This window comes from Marmota flaviventris, chromosome 12, assembly GCF_047511675.1.
Source record: "Marmota flaviventris isolate mMarFla1 chromosome 12, mMarFla1.hap1, whole genome shotgun sequence".
NCBI lineage: Eukaryota > Metazoa > Chordata > Mammalia > Rodentia > Sciuridae > Marmota > Marmota flaviventris.
Window position 1 is genome coordinate 9,379,317 of NC_092509.1, and position 6,263 is coordinate 9,385,579.

A 6,263-nucleotide genomic window follows, 5' to 3' on the forward strand; every position below is an offset into this window, starting at 1 on the left:
AAGTAAACTTTACATAAAACTGTCATATAATTCAATCAAAAGCAATGCTGACTATGTCTATCTGTGTAATTGCTTCATTTCCCTTTTTCTTATTGTGCAGTTAGTCATAAAAATGGTTTTTGATTATTATGAAGACTATTATAAAAACATAAATAGTACAATGAAGTCATTATGTACGCCAAAGTTTTCCATTCTACTCAGCGATTTTCCCCAAGGTTGGTTTATCTGCTAAGGGGAACTCAAATGATTGAGAAATTTTATTGATGGTACATCTACTTTAGGTATTCATGGAGTGTTAGCATTAGCTGTTTAGTTCTTGCCACTTACAGAACTATGTAGGTGGCCCTGGTGATTCACTCTGATTGATACTTGCTCATATAAACATGGGGTTAGAAAAAGCATTGACTTTGGCTTCTGATCCATGACAGACCAGATTCTGTCTTTTTGAATGGATTAGATTACTTTCTTTAAAGCTTTAGATTTATCATAGGAGAAGCCATTACTAATACAAACTTGAGGGTACACAGTAAATTTGATAATTAAATTAGAGAATATACATCACTTCCTTCTGGAAAACAGTCTTCTTTTTTCTTTTCCTGTCTTCTTATAATTTGGAAGTAATAATATACATATAAGAAATAAAAACCATTGGAAAACCATTATTCAGATATGAACACTATTAAAATACACATTTATGTACATGAAAGTTATTTCTTTAAAATGTGTTACATTTTAATGTTTTTACTAACCCATGAATTATAACATCTTTCCTGTGATAAGGTATTATCCTATAACTGCATTTAATAATTGCATTGAACAGATGCTACTAAATTTTGATATAATTATTTTTGTAGTTTCTCACAATGATAAAATAATACTGTGATAATCACTCTTATGTATATTTTGAATGATTTCTTTTGGTAAAAGTTTAGAAATTGAATTATCAAAGGAATGTATATGCATATGAGTTAAGCTTTTGCTGAAACACAGGTATATGATTTGAATAATATTTCCATATTAACTGAAAAATTTCCTTAATCTGTTTGTATATTTGCACCCATCCCACTTATCAATAGCATAATTTTGTTGTTCCATAAAAATTTGCTAGAAATACCAAAAAAATGTTGTGCCAGAACCTGAGAGTATTAACAGCTCATACTGTCAAATATTATAAAAATGTGGAATAACATATTGTCTGTAAAAAGATTTCCTCCTATAAAGGGTAGGGGCATCGATGCCTGGTCTTTGAGACAATAACTGGGAAAAAACCACTATTAGTTATTTACCAGTGTCCCTGAGAGAAGAACCCTCTTTCTTGTCCTTGAGTCCATACTGAGTCAACTTTAGCTGGACTGGTCCTGGCTGGGGGAATAGGTTACAGAAACCTCAAATGGACTGGGGGTATCAGGTACAAAGGCCCAGGTGCCTCGCTTACATATGCATTCAGAAATCAAGACTGCTGGGCGGGGCAGTGCAGGTTTATAATTCCAGCAGCTAGGGAGGCAGGAAGATTGCAAATGTAAAGACAACAACATCAAGTTAATGTAGGTCCTAAGCAAGTTAGAGAGACCCTGTCTCAAAATAAAAAATAAAAAAGGGCTGGGGATGTGACTCAGTGGTTGAGTGTCCTTAGGTTCAATCCCTGGTACCAAAAGAAAAAAAAGTTATGACTGATCCTCGTATTTCTGTGCCCTGAAATGTACCACAAAGTCTCAAAATGAGAAGTGACTACATGAACCTATAGCAGGTGCCTGGGGGTGAGGATGGGATCTGAATACATCTGCAACACATGCCCCTAGTTCCCTTTTCTCCCTTGAGTTATAGGAGTAGATCCTAGTTTCCAGTGAGTCTAGGTGAGAGTCAGAATTGGAGAGTGCTTGAGTTAGGGAACAAGTAAGAACACTTGTGGATTAATAATGGAGGATCAAAAACAACTCTTTCTTTCTTAGAAATATAGGAATGGATAGTTGTATTTCTGCCCACAAGTTTTGGCACTAGACTCTTCAACCATTTCATGGAAAGGAAGCAGTGGTATGTCCCAGAACTGTCTTGTCTTGGATTACCTGCATGTTTTCCAAAAACCTTGTTAAGTAGTGTCAGGTTAGTAGCATGTCATTTCTCGAGGTGGCAGTATTTGTCCCCTGGAAATCAGTGAACTTTGCAAATCAGAACTTTTTTTTTTTCATGGAAGAACTTGTGAAACATCTCTTTCCTACTAAAAGGGGGATGACAATGTGTTTACTACAGAGTTTATGATATTCACTGGAATATCATAGGAAGTAGGGCTTGATGAAAATTAAATTACTACATTTCTGACACACTTGCATTGTTTTTTGTCCTAAAATTCATATTTACTACATTCTATTGAGTATCTCATTGCTTCCTAGATGACAGTTATAGGCCAAGACATTATAAACCATATCCTATAGATTATAACATCATAAGCCATTTTCTTTTAATTATTATTTGATGTTGTAAATAAAATGCTGTTTCCAAGAGCTCATCTATAAGTACATTAAAATTGCTATGTAAAAATAAGACAGATAAACACAAACAACAAAAACACAATAAATATACAATAGCACCAACTCTTATTTTTTAAATTCCTAAAAAACTATGTTCTGTTCTGACTGTTTTTCCATGTAGGCTAGGTTAGTTAAGGCTTTTGAACAATTGGTTCACTATTTTGTATTGAAGGAAAAAAAAATTCCCACTCACCTTTGAAATAGCCCTGTAACAAAATTGGGTAACCTTTAGTATCATAGGCTTTAGAAATTTATTGAGGTTTATATGATCTGTGTCAAGATAGTGCATTTTGAGTTGGCATGTGAAGCCTCAATAATAGATCCTGAAAAGGAGTACTTTCTACAGTGAATTTTTCAATGATCTTTTGCCTCCTGCCTCATTAACATTAACCCACTTCTCATCTAAAAGTGCAAGTGTCTTTTGGTGAAAATTTCCTTGATGCTTTTTAAACAATAATTTCCCCAAATTTCAACATTATGCCTAGAAGTTTTTTTTCCTTAAAATTATTAGACTCCTTTTTTCTACTAGTGAAAATATCTCGATTTATTTTTATTTTTATTTTTTTGCTGTTGATGTATCAGTATGAACATTTTATTAGTTCTTTTTAGTTATATGTGACATTAGAGTCAATTTTGACACATTTGTACACACATGGAGTACATCTTATTCTAATTAGGATCCCAGTCTGTGGCTAACAATCTCAATTTATACTTAACTATATTTCATGATAAATAAAATTCTTACATTAAATATAACTTTCTTAAAAGACCAGATCATCAAATTCCTTAATGCTCCATCAAACATAAACAACACTAATTCAAATAGAGAAAATGTGTGCCAGCACCAGCTTTTGATAATAAAAATAAGTTGAAGCCCTAGAGTTTGTCTAATTTAGGTCAGATAACAATAGAATCAAAGAATATTAAAATTATTTATTCTATAGCTATGCATATTTAAGGAAAGAATAATGGCAGAATTCTTTGAAATCATAAATGAATTATACCCATTTATTTAGCTTGAAACAAGCTGGAGAAGTATTGATATATTCCATTGGTAGTAATTTCTTAGCAAATAATTTTCTTATATTTGGAGCACATTGAAGAAAATGTCTCATAAGTCTTTTGTGCTTTTCAATCTCACTCATTAAAGGTACTTTGGAAGAACCCTGGTGTCCTGGATGGTCTGATGAATACTCTGAATTAAGCACTGTGTTTGCATTCTAAAAATACTCTCTGATCTATACAAATGGTGTGTACTTTATGGAGTTCAGATTTCTCCTGGCATCATGACATTTGGAGAATATTTGTTTTGAGCATCTCATAAGGATTTTGTTTTGCTCCCTCTTCATTAGCCTCTGTGCTTCCTTTAGCCTCTGTGCTTCCTTTTCCATTTTCTTTCTTTGTGATTCTGCTGTTTTCTTTTCTCTGTTATTTTCTGCTGCCTCAGGACTTCTGCTTGCCAGGCTATATTGTCTTGTTGCTCTTCTTCCCCTGCATTGGTATTTTCTTGCCAGGTATCTAAGTTACCTAATTCAGAAGATTGATGAATAAAAGTGTGATGGTTTAGATTAGATGTCTCCCCAAAGGCTCATGTGAGAAACAGTGCAAGAACATTTAGAGTTGAAATGATTGGGTTATGAGAGCCTTAATCTAATCAGGCATTAATCCCCTGATAGGGATTAACTGGGTGGTAACTATAGGCAGGTGGGGTGTGGCTGGAGGAGGTGGGTCCCTGGGGGTACGTTTTTGGAATATATATTGTGTGAGCTGAGCTTGGCTCTCTCTCTCTCCTTCCTGGTGCCAAGTTCCCAGCTGTTTTTCTCTACCACACACTTTCACTGTGATGTTCTGCCTCACCTCCAGCCCAAAGGAATGGAGTCAGCCATCTGTGGACTGAGACTTCTGAAACCATGAGCCTCCAAATAAACATTTCCTCCTTAAAATTATTCTCATCAGGTCTTTTTGTCACAGCAGTATAAAAGCTGACTAAAGCCAACAGGCATATCTTGTGTAGCTGCTAATGTATACAAGAAACCTGTGCTACTATCGGGGATGCCCAAATTTAAAAGTTTTCTTAATAATGATTTTCTGAGTTTCCCTATACTTGATGTCATGTTTTTAAAATAGTCAGGTTCTATTTGTTCCAAAGTATTCTGTTGGGTTGCCACATTCCCTCTTTCAATCTTTACAAGCCTACTCTTTCACGTCTGTTTAAGAACTGACCGTAGATGGCAAAAGTATTTGGTCTCCACTTAATATCCTTCCTCTGTCATTTGCATATTAATCTCTTTAGGAAAAAAAATACTGTTGCTAGACAGGTATGAACCTTAAATACCCCAAACTGAGTGATGGCCATGGTGGGAATCAAAACCTAAAATTGGTTGATGGGGGAAACAAATCATACTCACTGCACAGATGAGAAGAACATGAGTGTTTTCATGTTACACAGCTTCATGCCTTCTGTACTGCATTATGTGAAACATTTTAAGGTGCTGTAGGTGGATGCCTGGTGGGCTTGTTGTAGGGACAGACGTGGCAAGACACCAAAGATAGCAGGAAACAGTTTTATTTGGCTGCAACCAGGTTCAGAGAGCACAGCTTTTGTTGTAATCAATCAATCCCCTGAACCCTGAGTTCAGGTAGTTTCATCAGAGTTTTATATCCAGCATGTAAGGGGAGGGGCTCAAAGGTTCACAGTCTGCCGAAGTTCACATAAAAGCAGCTTTTTCTTTCATTGTTTTGGGCAAGTTAACCCTTCAAGGACAACACCTGAAAAGGGGAGAGCTTTTTCTCCCCTCTTTCCTCCCCCTGCCAGCTGTTAACATAAAGCCCAATTGGTAACTTATCTTAAAATTGTAGACATCTCTGTGAAGCCCAGCTCAAGGCCAGAGGCCTTGTTTGTTCATTTCTACAAACTACTATACTGGATACATGTTTGTGAGAAACTAGTAAGGGGGTGTTCAGCACCTGAAGTGATGATTTTTTCCTGGCCAGTGGCCAAGTAAAACAGGGCGACATGAAAATAGGAAGTTTATCTACATTGAACTCTTTTGCAGAGACTCTTTTGCTGACAGTCCTAAAATCAGCCATGGTGAAGATTTCTGGAGAAGCCCAGTTAAGACTTTTCTGTGGAGAAAGGGGGTGCCACTTCAGGATGAGATTTGCATTGTGGAAAAAGCAAACTTGAGAGGTGTGAGTCATGTAGAGGGAGGGCAAAATTTCCTACCAAGAGGGAAAAAATTTTAAGACTAGGGGTTTTCTGGGCTGGTGCCTCACAAGCTGGTCTCCCAAGGATGGGCTACATTTACCTGTACTTAACCATTTTGAAAATAAGTATGTTTTTGGAATCAACTCCTAGTTCAATGGTTTGTTTAATTTAATCATAAATTCATGCGGTGGAATGACTCTCTGATTTGTGAATCAATTTATCGAGTTTTCCTTTTCATTTTTAGACATATATCTTCTCCTAACTTAGATAGTCAGAAGCCCTTTGGCCAGTCTCCACAAACTTTAAATTTCCTTACATTTGTTTTCTCTGTCTCTTGCTCTGACTCTTCTGTTTGTTTTTACTTGAAATTTATAAGAATAAATGGCAGATATGATATCCTTTACCCCAAATTCTTCAAGGAATTTTTTAAGTATATACATTCTCTTACATAATCAGAGTACAATTATGGGAAACGGAAATTAACATTGATGCAATACTATTATCTGACTTATAAACCTTATCCATATTTG

General features: G+C 35.7%; 1 pseudogene; it reads right to left on the reverse strand.

Moving 5' to 3' along the window:
- Positions 1 to 3,763: 3,763 nt before the first annotated feature.
- LOC139707890 (receptor-binding cancer antigen expressed on SiSo cells pseudogene) lies at positions 3,764 to 4,881 on the reverse strand (annotated as a pseudogene).
- Positions 4,882 to 6,263: the final 1,382 nt, after the last annotated feature.